Genomic DNA, 15,443 nt, shown 5'->3' with positions numbered 1-15,443 from the left:
TTAAATTGTCTAATTTATTAGAATAAGATTGTTCCCAATATACCCTATTATTAATTTGATATCTGTAGAATTGGTGCTGAAATTATCTTTCTCATTGCTGATAGTGTCATGCATTGCATAATGACATCTCTGTCAACGACGGTGGTCCCATAAGATTATGATGGAGCTGAAAATTCCTATCACCTAGTTATATCATAGCCATCATAATGTCATAGTGCAACATATTACTCATGTGTTTGTGGCGATGTTGGTGTAAACAAACCTACCGTGCTGCCAGTCATATAAAAGTATAGCTATACCATCTAAGTTTGTGTAAGTATATTTCGTGATGTTCACACAACAAGAAAATCGCTTTATGACACATTTCTCAGAACGTATCCCCATTGTTAAGTAGAGCATGACTGTATGATTAATTAGTAGTGTCAAATCACGTTTTTTTTTCTCCTTGCTAGAGGCTTATCGATTTTCTTGATCTCAAGGAACCAGCTTTTAGTTTCATTGATTTTCTCCATTTGATATGTTTTCTATTTCACTGATTTCCACTCTGATATTTACTATTTCCTTCATAACGTATTTTATAAAACACAGAATGCATTGTTATTGTTTTTGCTTGAAACAATCTCTTAATGAGAATTAAATAATTTTTAAAGTCTTTGTATTTATTCTCAGAGTTATCACTTCCAGTGTTCTTCATTCTTTTGTGTATATCTAGATTTGGGGATTTGGTTATCATTTTTCTTCTGCCTGAAGGACTTCACTTAACATTTCTCATGGTTCAGATCTGCTGGTGAGTAATTCTTATAGCATTTGAATATCTGAAAATGACTTTATTTTGCCTTCATTTTTGAATGCTGTTTTCACTGGGTAAATTATTCTAATTTACAGTATTTTTTTCCCCAGTACTTCAATTCTAGCTTCATAGTTTTTTTTTTCTCTTAGTTTATTCTCTGTCTTATAGTTACATTATTCCTGATGAGAAATCTGCTGTTATCCTGAGCTTTGATTTTTTTCTTATTAATGTGTCTTATTTTCTCTTTTAAAGATTTTCTCTTTAACACTGATTATGATGTGACTTAGTGTCATTTTCTTTACGTTTCTTGGTCTTTGGGTTCATTGAGATTCTCGCATCTGAAAATTTATAGTTTTCATTAAATGTGGAAAATTTTTGGTCATTATTTCTTGAAGTATTTTTATGTCCTGTCCATTGGAAACTCTAAATTCGTGTACATTAATTTGCTTGAAGTTGCCCCACAGCTCACTAATGCTCTATTTGATTTTTCAGGAGTGTGTGTGAGTGTGAGTGTGTGTGTGTATGTGTGTGTGTGTGTGTGTGTGTTTTAAATTGGATAAATTTCTCTTGCTATGTTTTTAAGTTTACTAATGTTTCCTTCTGCAATGTCTAATCTGCCAGTAAGTCCATCAAGTGAATTTTTCATCTCTAAAAGTTCTATTTGGGTCTTTTTATATCTTCTGTATGTCTACTTAATATGTTTCACCTTTCCTTTAGCCTCTTGGATACATGGAATACAGTTATAATAACTCTTTTAATGTCCTTGTCTACTAATGCAAACATCAGTGTCATTTTGGGATCAATTTTGATGGATTGGTTTACCTACTCATTGTGGGTCACACATTCCTACTTCTTTGCACATCTGGTAATTTTGTATTAAATGCCAGAACTGATGAATTTTACCTTGTTGGGTGCTAGGATTTTTTTTATTCCTATAAATATTTTTGAATTTTGTTACCTACAATTTGATCCTTTGGGTCTTGCTTAAAAGCTTTGTTAGGCAAGACCAAAACAGTGTGGTCTAGGGTTAATATTTTCTAGTATCGATGCGAAACCCTTCTGAGTTCCAAATACCCAATGCCCTGTGAACTGTACGTGTTCACACTTCAGCCTCTAACTACAAGTGCTATCCCTAACCCCTTGTGAGCTCCAAGGGTTATTTTCTTTAATCTGTTGGATAGTTCTTTCCCCTGCCTCAACTCTTCTCATGTGAATACACTGATCATCACTCAACTGAACACTCAAAGGGGACCCTCTGATGTCCAAGTTCTCTCTCTCTGCAGCTCTTCCTCTGCAGTACTCCAGTACCTGCCTTGGCCTCTTCAGATCCCCACTCCATCCCCTCACCTGAAAGAGACCACTGGTCTCCACCTGGGCTTCCCTCCCTGAGCCAGAGCCTGAAAACTTCCTCAAAGCAGTAAGCTAAGGCTTCCACGGGGCTCCTCATTTGTTTTCTGTCATTTGAGGATCACTGCCCTTCATGACTGAAATCCAATATCTTGAGTAGTGTTTTTTATACCTAGTCAACTTATTGAGTTGTTTTTGCTGAGAGGGTAAATTTGTCTAGTCATTCTATCTTGGCCAGAAGCAAAAGCCTGTGTTTCTTTTTGAAAGCAAATATAAAAGAAAAAATGTTCATAGAAAGAGAAGCAGAAACTGATTAGATACTAGTAAACTTTCAAAAGCTGAGAGTTAATGTTATTTTTTAAATCATCCAGGTATTTCCTGCTTTTCTTTAGCCCAAGACTTAAATGACAAGTTAAGCTTTCATCAAAATGTATTTTGTTTCTTCTTAAAATGGTCTCTTTTGGTCCTCCTACAGCATCCTGCATTTTCCTGTGTCATCATTATTTTTAGTCCACACTTATGAGGAAACTAGTTTCCACTATTGAGATATAAAATATGTATCTCTAATTTTGGAAGAAATCTTGCAATTCATGTCATGGTTGGTTTCTTAAAGACAAAGAATGTATGCAGAATTCTGGAATGTAAACAACAATGTTATAAATCATGAAATGTCAAGAATTTCTGAGGAAAAAATGAGAATTTGAACCATAAACCTGAAAAACCAAATATCAAAATCTTTCCTTCTTATCACTTCTGTTAATAACCTAATTATGGGATTTGAGTTGCTATGTGAATGAAGCTGATACAGGATGACATTGGCATAAATATTAAATGACCAGAGTTTCCTCTATAATATCCATGTAAACTTTCTTTCTGTAAGTCAGTTTGAAATCAGGACATAGCCTGTTCTGTCTTGATGCCTACAGCATCAAGAGGTTAGCAAAATATATTTGAGAAAAACTGATTCTATCTTCTGGAGATTGCCCTGGAAGTTTAAATAAAATAGACCCATTGATGCTAATAATTGGGACATGTTGAATTGGAAATTCATATGGAATGACCTGGTAGAAATGGCAAGGAATCCATTAAATCAATCTTTCTAGAGTTCAGGATGGACATCTGGACTGGAGATATGATTTGAGTATTATCAGTGTGGAAGATAAAATTCAAGTCTTCAGAATGGATGCAGTTGGCCAAAAGGGTGGAAATTAAAGGAGGCCGAAAGCAGAATCCCCAGGGACATGACCATTTCTGGATCAGAGAGAGGGAAAAGAATAATGAAAAGAAGTTTCCAGATAGATAGGAGGGCGAAAAAAATCTATGGAAGGCTGACAACATCAAGGAGAGAGTTTCAAAACAGAGGGACTGCCTTACCACATCAGATGCTACCGCCAGGTCAAGGGAACAGGACCTAAATTATCCAGTAACTAGGAGGCCTTTCCTGGCCTTGGTGGCAGAAGTTTCAGAGCAATACTGGGGAACAATTATAGTTTTATAGAATTTTTTAAAAGCTAAAGTTAACAATTATCTTTTTGCATGATCGAAGAGCCACTCATTTAACTTGCTTGGCACAACTAAATTCCAACAACCAATCTTTTAATTTATTTTTATATTTCAAGGAGCTAAGATCTGGCCTATTTTCTCCTTAGAAATTTATAAAGATGACTTGTCACCACCATCAATTAAATTTATTTATTAACGGGCCAGGTTTTAAAGGAAACCAAGTAGAGAAAACTTTCACTTCATTCAGGCAGACATTTTTCCCTGAGGCATTCACATAAACAGGGACTTTAACCTACTTACGCTGAACACACCTCCTCCAATTATCCTGTTAGCTCAGTGGTGGAAAGGGACCCATTGTTCAGGGCCCCAGTGCAGGCCTTCATCTCCAAAGTACTTTTAAATATCACATTTTAGATAACACGAAAATGAATTTTTTAATGCCATTTTACAGAAAGGAGTCAAATGTCGTTGGTAGATCTAGGAATCATTCTAAATACATCATGTCATGTGTGTATATTTTTGATCAGAGTAGAGAAAATAAACCAGAATGGGTGAGAGTACCATATATAATTTCATATTTTGATGAATTAACTAAAAATTAAACTTGATCTCTATCAAGTAGTTCAATTTAAAGTATTCTGTTGAAATCTCTAAACTTACTGAATTGTAAAGGTGAGAGGACATAGTGAAAAAAATCTATTCTGTAATAACTTTCTTATAAATTGCATATGAAAGTATCTAAGCAACAATATCAATGTGTCAAGCATACAGATACTAAGAACAGATTAAAAAAAAGATTGAATTTATTTTTATTCTGAGTTAAAATACATTAAAAACGTAGAAATAACGTATTAAACCACTGATATAAAATTGACTTATATAGTTATCGTTATGGGCTAAATTGTTCCCCTACCCCCACACCAAATTCATATGTTGAAATCCCAATGCTCAAACTGTGACTATATTTGGAGGTAGGGTATTTAAAGAGATGATTAGGGTGGGCCCTCATCCAGTATGACTGATGTCCTTATAAGAAGAGATTAGGACACAAACATTGCTGAAGAATATGCACTGCCTCCCTATTGCCTGTAGAACAAAATTCAGACTTCCTGATCTAGCATTCAAGGCCCCCTGTAGGATGGGCCCAGCACCTTAAAAAACTTATCTCCTATTATTTTCCTTGTGTTCTAGTCTAATTGTTATCACATGCTTATCAGACTTGATGGGTTTTGTGTCCTCTCCACCTCTCTCCCTATACCAGGAATGCCCTCCTGGCTCTCCTCTGTGTAGTCATCCTCACCCAAGATCTATCTACAACCTTTACTATCTATATCATTCGATTGCTACTTAATCCAAACCTTAAACACTTCTCTATATTTTTATATTAATCTGATATCAAATTTACATAGGTATACACTTCGTGCATTTATTTAACAGATTTTGGAGATTTTCTGTGTCAGATTGTGTTAGGTACTGGGGATACAATGTCAAATAAGATATTGTCTCAGATCTCAAAGCATTTACAGTATTGTTGGGGAGGAAGAAAATTTAAACCTTTAATTTATTTACTAAGCCTTACATTAAGCATCAACTATGTGTCAGAAACCACGCCAAACTTCAGGAAAAAAATGACTTGTGGGAAGGAAAGACATGTAGTAGATCATTGTAGTGCAATATAGATCCCTTGATAACCTCTTCGTGCATTAAGGCATGTTGTAGCCTCAGCGGTAAGAAGGAAAGGGTAAGAAACAAGAAAAAATAGAGTAAGAACATCAGCATTCAACTAGCTGTGAAAATCACCATGGAACACGTCCTAGAACCCTGGGTACTGATCTCAAGAAAGCCAGAGTACATCTGTTTCCCACACAGTAAAAGAGAAGGGGATCTTCAGATACTGCATTAGTCAGGAGTGACTTAGGAACCTCACACTACTCAGCATGAGCATGGCGACATCGTTTTCCATATTTGAGGATAGATGCCAGGGTGGATATGTCATATTTCTTTAGTCAACCCTCAGAGTTTACTTATCCCAGGGTATTTTCATTCAGCTATCATTTGTTTATAAAATTAATGAATGAAGAACAACAAAATATTACTTCTTGCCCAGATTGATCTACATTGAAGCAGTGGCATCAGGGACTTTGCTATCAACATGCTAACATTTAGTGCACATCCACTATCAATAATGACTCTGAAAGGCACTATTTCCATAGTCCCCATTTCCAAGTGTCATTATATTTATACATATATGTATGTGTGTTGTGTATCTTGATATACTCAGATTTATTATTAAGCTGCAGGTAACTGATAATGCAGCTCAAACTGGCTTAAATAACAAGAAATTTATTAGTTCACAAAATAGGAGTGCTACAGAGTTAGGATCAATTTCAGGGCTGGTTGACTCAGCCATTCCATAATGTCATCAAAATCTTAAGATTCTTGCTGAATCTTTTCTCTGTCATCTTCATAAAAAGTTCCCTCGTGGTTGCCAAGAGCAATCAAGTCTACTCATTTTTTCATTTACATCTGACAAAAGAAGTTGGCTTCCAATGACTTGGTCTTAAAAGCAGGAAAGCCTCTTGTGCAGAAGTCTTCCGCCAACCTTCCCCTGTCTCGCTGGCTCAAATCAAGATAGGCATGCCCATGTCCAAACAGACTCTTTCCTAACAGGCATAGGTGATGTGGTTACCAAGACAGAATTAATCAACTGGAGTACAGTGGATGATAGAGAATCAGAATATGATGCTAGGCACTGAGGAGAACTATGAAGGAAAAAGAACACATTGCATTTGCCATCTGTTCCCTTGCAATATAATATTTTTAATAATTCTCATTGTCAGACAACTTATGTAAGTAGACCAAGAAGTTGCCTGCTGACTTATGATAGCTTTTTCTCTAAATATGCATTCTAAAAAGATTATAAGTCTAAATTTTCACTGATTCTATCTATATTGTCAATGCTTCCTTCTTCTAGGAATTTTCTCCTTTTTAATTATTTCCTGTATTTCTAGACCATGCATTCTCAATGAAGACTTAGGGGATGAGGGAGTAATAATGCCTCCAAGGTAGCAAAAAAGGTCTTGAATTGGGGAAGACCTTAGGTATTACCATGTTCTGTGCCCACAATAATTCAATCCTATCTGACAAAATTTTATACCTTAGTATTTAATTTCTGTTGTTAGGGAGAAATTTAATTTTAAATTTCAGTTTAATTTTTGTCTTTAAGATTGGGCAATAATGAAGAAAATGTTGAAAAACACTGCTTCAGACAAGGAAAAGAGTTCTGACTATATTAGTTTCCTAACAAATTATCACAAACTGGAAGCCAAAAAAAAAATTTTTTTTTTTCAGAGATTTATTCTTTCTCAGTTCTAGAGGCCAGAGTCTGCAATGAAGATATCGGCAGGATCACATTCTCTCCTGAGGCTCTGGAAGGAAATCTGTTCCTTGCCTCTTCCAGCTTATGGTGACTGCTTGCATCCCTGAGCTCATGACTACATCATTCCAGTCTCTGCCTCCATGGTCACATTGCTTCTCTCTCTTCTGTGCCTTATGAGGACACTTATCATTGGATTTAGAGCCCACATGAATAATTCAGGATGGTCTTTTTATCTCAAGATCCTTAACTAACTACAACTGCAAAGACCCCTTTCAAATAAGGAAACATTCACTCCTAGGATTTGATGCAGATATATCTCTTAGGGGCCACCGTTCAATCATAACCCTGACAAATACCAATCCTAATTAAAAGCAAGCAAAAAGTAGGAAGCGGAGCATGTTCAAATGTGGCCTGGACTGCTGCCTGACTCCCTGATTTGTTATGAGCTTATGTGTCTTCCAGAGTTGATTCCCAAGAGTTTATAATGCAGTGTGTTACTGTTAAAGTGATTAAACAAGGAGGCCATTAGACAGGAATGACTCTAATGCCTTGGTAGCCTACCTAAGAGAATTGAAACCTAAGTCAGAATCAATACCTATAAATGCACTTGTATCCCAGAAAATGAAATTTAAGAACAGCCAATCACCAACAGCAAACTGGGCTTTCCCAATTTAGGCAATTGCTTAAACTATAGCTCATCAAATAACTTCTCTGCTTTTCTTCTTTATTGCTCTGTAAAAGCCTTTTCTGAGCTCCTGCCAATGGAACACTTTTGGTTTGATACTGCCCAATTCAAATAGATGTTTGTTCAAAAAAACTCTTGAAATTTTTAATGTGCCTCAGTTTATCTTTTAAAATAATTAATTGAATGTTTGTGTCACCTTCAAAATTTATGTGCGGAAGCCCTAATCCCAAATGTATGGTATTTGGATATGGGGACTTTAGGAGGTAAAGTTAAATGAGGTTATGGGGGTGGGATTATGTGTCCTTCTAAGAAGAAGTGCCAGAGAGAGAGAGAGCTCCCAACATGTGCAAGTACCGAGGAGAGGCCATATGAGGACACTGTGCCCTGGCTCATACCTTGATAAAAATCAGATATTTTGCTGACATTAGAGAAAAGAGAAGAGGCAGGTATATGCTGGCGATATGTCTCTTACATTATTTTTTCAACACATCTACTGAAGATTGAACCTAGCTCAATTATATGTTGTAGTAAATGTGAGACAGCCTTTGAGCTGCCTTGTAATTTCCTAATAACTGAGCTCCAGAGTCACTATGTGTAAATGACATAGGGAAATAAAACTATTAACAGGAGAAAAATAACAGCAATAATTAATGCATTCATTAATTATTAGTTAATTAATGAATTAACTAATAACTATGAGATATTAGTTAATATCTCATATTAATAATTTTTTCACTAGGATAGAATCATACTATATGTTTGGAGAAAATATACTACTTAGAAATAATCAGAGCATAGAAAATTATGAAATTTCGAAGGAATTTCTTCAGTCTAAAATACATAGAAAGTTATAAACATTATACCTAATCTTTTCTTTCTAAATGTGGATTAAATTTACATTTGTCCACAAAAATAGAGGAGTTCTAGTCAAAGGAAGTCCTGTCCTAAAAGATAACATATCATGAAAATCTTACTATCCTCTAGTGGAGATTATGCTTCCAGCCTACTATCAGTTGAACAAGGACTTCAAGAAATTTTAGCAGCCCACTGAATAAATTATTAGTTTAATAGAAGAATGGTTGTTTCATTCTCTTTTATACAGTAGGCATTTGTAAGAAGCTGACCTACTTTGACCTAATAGTAACTCATGAGCTGACATTCCTGATGCTTTTACAAAGTACCCTAATCAACTACCCTAACAGCCTTTGATTTCTGATTGCATTGGTATTGCCAAAGCGAGTCTAATTAATCACACAGGATTCTGCTTATGCTCTGTATTAGTGCCTAGATTCCAATGGGAACCAAGTTTCAGGATTTTCCAGGTAAGTAAATTTTAGTATACTTCATCATTGGTCCCAAAAGGACAATTTTCTCAATTTAAAATTTTGAAAATATGGTGGCTGTGGTAGGCAGCTTCTAAAATGTCTCTTAATGATGCCCATCTCCAAATGATTCATGTCCTTACATAAGCCTGTCTCCTTGTGTGTGGGTTGAACCTACTGACTTTCTTCTAAGAAATACAATACAGCAAAAGTAAGGGATGTCACTTCTGAGATCAGATTACAAAAGACTGTGACTTCCATCTTGCTTGCATTCTCTTAGTTTCTTCTCATTTGTTTACCTTGGTGAATCAAGCTGCCAGGTTGTGAGCTGCTCCATGGAGAAGTCAATGTGGCAAGAGCTGAAGGTGGCTTCAGCAAGGAACTGATCCACTAGCCTTTGAAGAACTAAATCTTGTTAACTGCAGAGCTAGCCTAGAAGTGGATCCTTCCCAAGTTGAGCTTTGAGATGACTGCAGCCCCAGCTGAAACCTTGACTGCAGCCTCATGAAAGACCCTGAGCCAAAGAATGCAGAAAAATTATAGCTGATTCCTATTACTGTCAGATAATAAATGTTGTCATCTTAATCCACTGAGTGTTGGGGTACTTGAGATGCAGAAATAAGTAGCTAATAGTTACCAAAATAAAATAATAGCATTTAGCAAGAGTTGTTACATGCTGGACACTACAATAAGCCCTTTGTATGCAAGTGAAAGGAAACAGATCAAGCTAGGTTAAGCAATAGTAATAATATTCTCAAAATAACATTTTTATCTTAAAGGAAGTTATTGGACCATGTAAATAAAAAAGTGTAAGAATACATATTCAGGGACTGTGAATGAATTGCTCAAATAATGCAAAAAAGCTGTTTTTCTCTCTGCCTGCCTTTCTAATTCTGGTTCTTAATGAGCTGATTTTATTCTTAGGCAGGTTCTATCCAAGTACTGGCAACGATATATACCAATGGTATATAAATTCTACTAATTCATAACCCTAGTGGAAAACAAGCACAGTTTTTCTAGTAATTTTAGCAAAAGTCCTAGGGATAACTCTAATTGGAGAGGTCACATGCTTGACCTTGAGCAGTCAATGTGGGCAGAGGGATGGAATTAGTGAATTGGCCAGGCCTGGGTTGTATTGACAGACCTGCAGTTGAATGTAGGGTAAGCTATCTAAATCATAGGGCTTGCAAATAGGATAGATGTATTTCCCCAGAGAAAACCAGAGTGCTGCTATTAGAAAAATAGTAAGTGAATGGTGGACAAAAAAAAGAGGTGTACTACATTTCACTTCTTGACATCCCAACACACATTTGCGCGTGCACACGCACACACAGAGGCATACCTCCCTTTTTTCCATAGAAACACTTTCAGAAATGCTCCCACTTAACATATCCCATGTGAAACCCATGATGTACTCATGCATTCTAAAAGAAGACACCCAGAATCTTTTCTAGTGACTGCATCTGGCTGAAAGTCAAGAGTCATTTGGTGATTTGCAGTCCTTTTTGGTCTGGTACATGTGTGGGTCCTTAAGGCTGTCAATTCATAGTTAAGTGATGCGTCTACCATCACTTTCAACACACAGTGATGGAAGAAAATCCAGGTAACTATTTGGATCCATGACACACAGTAAAGACTGTGTATCCTATTAATATAGCAAATGCCTTGACCCACAATCTAAGCTATGACTGATTGTGCAGTCTTGGAACCCTCCCTAGTCTTGGTCTTCCATAACTCTCTGAGATGGGCCTCCGTAAGAATTTCCCTCTCTGGATCTACACATCTTCAGCCTCCTTTGACTGAGGGAAGAATGTTGACTAGGCTTTGTCACATTTAGTGTTCTCTGATAGTTCAACTCCATTAACACAATAGGTTGTCAATCCATTTGTTTTCTATCACTCTCATGAGTTAGTAACTGAGTCAGAGTTTAATAGATTAATGGTCCATTAACCTTTGTTTATTCTTCTTAAACACAATTCTCTCAGTTATACCTGTTAGTTACACTGACACTTTAAGAATTGTCCTTTAACTTTGAGATAATGCAAAATAAATATATGTATTTGCCAATAATACTTTACTCAACTTTCGACAAATTGTAAAATTCTTTTTTCATACAACTTCTCTCATTACAATTTCCAGGAACCTTAGTTTACACAGAATGCCAGGAAAGGCCAGTCAATGATACTGTGCCACTATATGCACACACACACGCACTTCAAATATAAAAAAAAATATTTACTAGACTCTTTAAGCACTGAGTGTGCAACATTTTATTGGCAGACTTATTCAGATAAAGTCATTAACAAATTCAATTTAAGATGAAAGAATTTTCATAAGAATAGCTTTTAAGTAGAAAAAAAGAAAATCATTATAAATGTGAATTATACGCTTAAAACCTATATAATTTGATTAATCAATGTCACCCCAATAGATTTAATTAAAAAATAAAAATAAATAAATTTTAAAATCCGAAAGTATAGACACTATGGGAGAAATTAATCACTAATTCTATAAAATGCCAATACACCTAAATAGAGAGAGAGAGAGAGAGAGAGAGAGAGAGAGAGAGAGAGAAAGTGGTAAAGATAACAAATATTCAAATAAAATGTTTCCTCCAAGATGTTGAGAATAGATGTTGAGAAACTGGAAGCAAAAGAAAAATGCTGGTGGACCTATGACATCCTTAGAGAAAAAGAGAAAAGAGAAACACAATTTGGCTTGCAGAGTGGCACAAAGCAATGTGCTCTGGCTCCAGTGTATGGAGATGTGAATGCTGGTCTAGTACTACATGTAGCTACATAATATCTAATTCTACATAATATCTCATTCACAAAATGAAAAAGATAAAATGGGCAGGAGGACAAGATGATCTTGATAGTCCCTTCCAGCTCTGAAGACTGCACGGGTCAATTTGAGACTACTAATACCATCTATTCTGTTTTCATTCTAAAAGTTCAGAACCAAATACCAGGTTTCAAGCCCCTCAGATCAGTGATAGTTTAACCATATCTTCACTCAAATGTCCCTGGGGAACATTTTTTTAACTGTTAAGAGATTTATAGCTCCACCTTGAAACACTTGGTCACTTTAGAAAGTTTCTTTTCTTTTTATAAAAATTCTAACAGCTTTATTGAGATAAAATTCATGTACCATACGATGTACCCATTTAACATGTAAAATTGATTAGTTTTTAGCATATTCACAGGGTTGTGCAACCATCACTGCAGTCAGTTTTATAACATTTTCATCACCCCAAAAAGAAACCTCTTATTCATTTGTCATCATTCTCTCTCCCTTCACAAATCCTTCTGCCCTAGGAAACCACTTCTCTATGTTTTCAAGGTTCATCGACATTGTAACATATATCAGTACTTTATTCCTTTTTATTGCTGAGTAATATTCCATTGTATGGATATACCTCACTTTATCTATCTGTTCATTAGTTGATGAGAATGTGGGTTGTTTCTAGTTATTGAATATTTTTGTGCAAGTCTTTGTGTGAACATATGTTTCACTTCTCTTGTTTTCATAGATATCTAGGAGGGAATTGCTGAATCATATGGTAACTCTATGTTAAACATTTTGAGGAACTGCTAAACTGTTTTCTAAAATGGTTGCAACATTTTATAGTCTCACAAGCAATGTATGAGAGTCCCAATTTCTCCACATACTCACTAACACTTGCTATTGTCTGTCTTCTTGATTAAAGCCAACCTGCTGGATATGAGGTGGTATCTCATTGTGATTTTGGCTTACCTTTCCCTAATAGCTAATGATATTGAACTTCTTTTCATGTGCTTATTGATCATGTGTATATCTTCTTTGGAAAAATGTCTATTTAGACACAACACCCATTTTTATTTTTATTTTTTAGTTGTAAGAGCTCTTTGTATATTCTGGATACAAGAATATTTACGATTTGCAATATTTTCTTCTATTTTGAGGGTTGCCTTTTTACCTTCTTGATGATGCCCTTTGAAGAACAAAAGTTTTTAATTTTGATAAAGTCCAGTTTGCCTATTTTCTTCTCTTGTCACTTGTGCTTTTTGTATAGTATCTAATTTTTTGCCTAATCCAAAGTTATGAAGATTTATCAATATTATCGTCAAAGGATTTTATAGTTTTAGCTTTACATTTAGGTCTATGATTCATTTAGAGTTTTTTTTTTTTTAATTTGGTGTGGGGTAGTGGTCTAACTTAATTTTTATGCTTATGGCTATCCAGTTGTCCTAGCATCATTTGTTGAAAAGACAATTCTTTCCCCATTGAATTGTCTTTGCACCTTGTTGAAAATCAACTGACCATAAATGTATGAATTTATTCCCAAACTTTCAATTCTCTTCCACTGATTTCTATATCTATCCTTATGCCAGAACCGTAGTCTTAATTACTGTAGCCTTGCAACAACAGAGATGGATCTTGAGATTATCATACTAAGAGAAATAAGTCAGATAGAAAAAGTTAAGAACCATATGATTTCATGTATAGGTGGGACATAAAACTGAACACAACAAACAAACATGGCAAACAAACAAACTCATGGACACAAACAATAGATTAGTGGTCACGAGAGGGAAGGTGAGGAAAGGGATGGTAAATAAGGGTAAAGGGTGAAATGTATGGTGACAAAAGGAAATTTAACTTCAGGTGGTGAACACACAATGCAGTATACAAATGACATATTTTTGAATTGTATATTTGAAACCTATACAATTTTATTAAACAATAACCCCAATTCATAAAAAAATTAAAAATTAAAAAATTGAAAATCCTCTAACTTTGTTCTTCTTTTTTGAGATTGTTTTAGATATTCTGTGTCCCTTACTACTTCATATCAATTTTAGAATCAACTTGTTAATTTTTTTTAAAAAAAAGGATCTGTGATGTTGATAAGGATTGCATTTGTTTTATAGCTCAATTTTGAGCAGCTGGGATCATTTTACAAAAGAAAATTTCTCCAGTTCATAGTCCACAGTAATACACACCTGGGGCCCTTACTTCTGTGCCCCCAGATCCAGCAGAGGCTATTCAGGCAATATATACTCCTTTAGAGGAGGTTTTATAGTCTACTTTTTTATACCCTGTTTAATAATCTTATATTTACAAAGTACTTTACAAATATGAAGTATGATGTTAGCAGCCAATTTTTGGCTTAATCATTAGATGGCTAGTTGCCTCATAAGAAAATCATTTTAACTAATTCTATATAATCTAAATATAAAGAATGATAATCCTTGATGTTAAGTTTGGGTATGAGTTTAGCATACATCTCTATCCACAAAGCTGATTGCTATTAAATGATCTTTTAAGAAACCTAAATAGATTAGGTGGACCATTTGCCTCTCAACTGAATAGCCCAAGATCGTCAAGTACTATTCTCTATCACACACTACTAATACAGAATTTTGCCAAGCAATCTATTTCCTTTATCAGTATATACTAAGCAAGATATTGCTTGAAACATATCTTCCAGTTTTGATTTAGGATTAAATTTTAATTAAGAACACTTTGCTACCTGTAGAGGGCAGTCATAACATACCTAGACATTCAAAATAGGAGGCTCTACCTGGAATAGAACACTAAAGATCTGTGGATAAGCTGCTGATCCACAGAACAGATAATCCTTTTGCTTTGATTAGTGTCACTTTCCAGGGAGGCTCCCAGCCAGCTGAGAGATGGCTCAGCATCAGCCAAACGAAGAGAAATAGAGTGGACTCTGGCCTGGTGTTTTAAAATCAGGCTACAAGACTCATTTGGAGACTTTATTATAAAAACAAGCCCAGGATTTCCCAAGACAACCAAGAGCGCTTCCAGAAACATTTTTCCAGACCATCCATGGGGAAGCCATTTTTGCCCCTGCCAAGGGCTGAGGGATATAATGCAAACATTCATCAAACCGTGGAAAATGAAGGCGGCACCAAGGCTGTGCATGGCATCACGGTAAGAGGATCTCCATAATACATGGTCCTTTCTTGAAAAAGAAAGGGTTTATACAGAAAGAATATAAAACCACAAGCAAGCTTCAGTGTCATTGCTCCCTTTATCTTACTAACAAAATATCAAAATTGTTTTCAAACCAATCCCAAGAAAAAAACTGGAACTTTGATGATGATTACTTGATCTGTCCAGTTTTCTCCAACCAAACAGCTTCCCTTTACCAAGACAAATGACTATTTATTTTTTATTTGTTTGTTTCAGGAGATAATGTTTTAAAAAGCAGAAAACCTAGACAAATTTTGTGGTTATTGCTATTAACCCTTAAATGTCTATCACTGATATAAAGATTATATTCCATATAGTAATGAAAGAAAAATTATAAACTGCTTTCTACAGAAAATTGCTACAGAAAAAACTGGCATACTAATACAGAAACATAGGAACATTAAGGAGCTAAGGGGTATTTTTCCTAAATTCATA

This window comes from Pteropus medius, unplaced genomic scaffold, assembly GCF_902729225.1.
Source record: "Pteropus medius unplaced genomic scaffold, Ma_sr-lr_union100, whole genome shotgun sequence".
Lineage (NCBI taxonomy): Eukaryota > Metazoa > Chordata > Mammalia > Chiroptera > Pteropodidae > Pteropus > Pteropus medius.
This window is presented reverse-complemented; position numbering follows the sequence as displayed.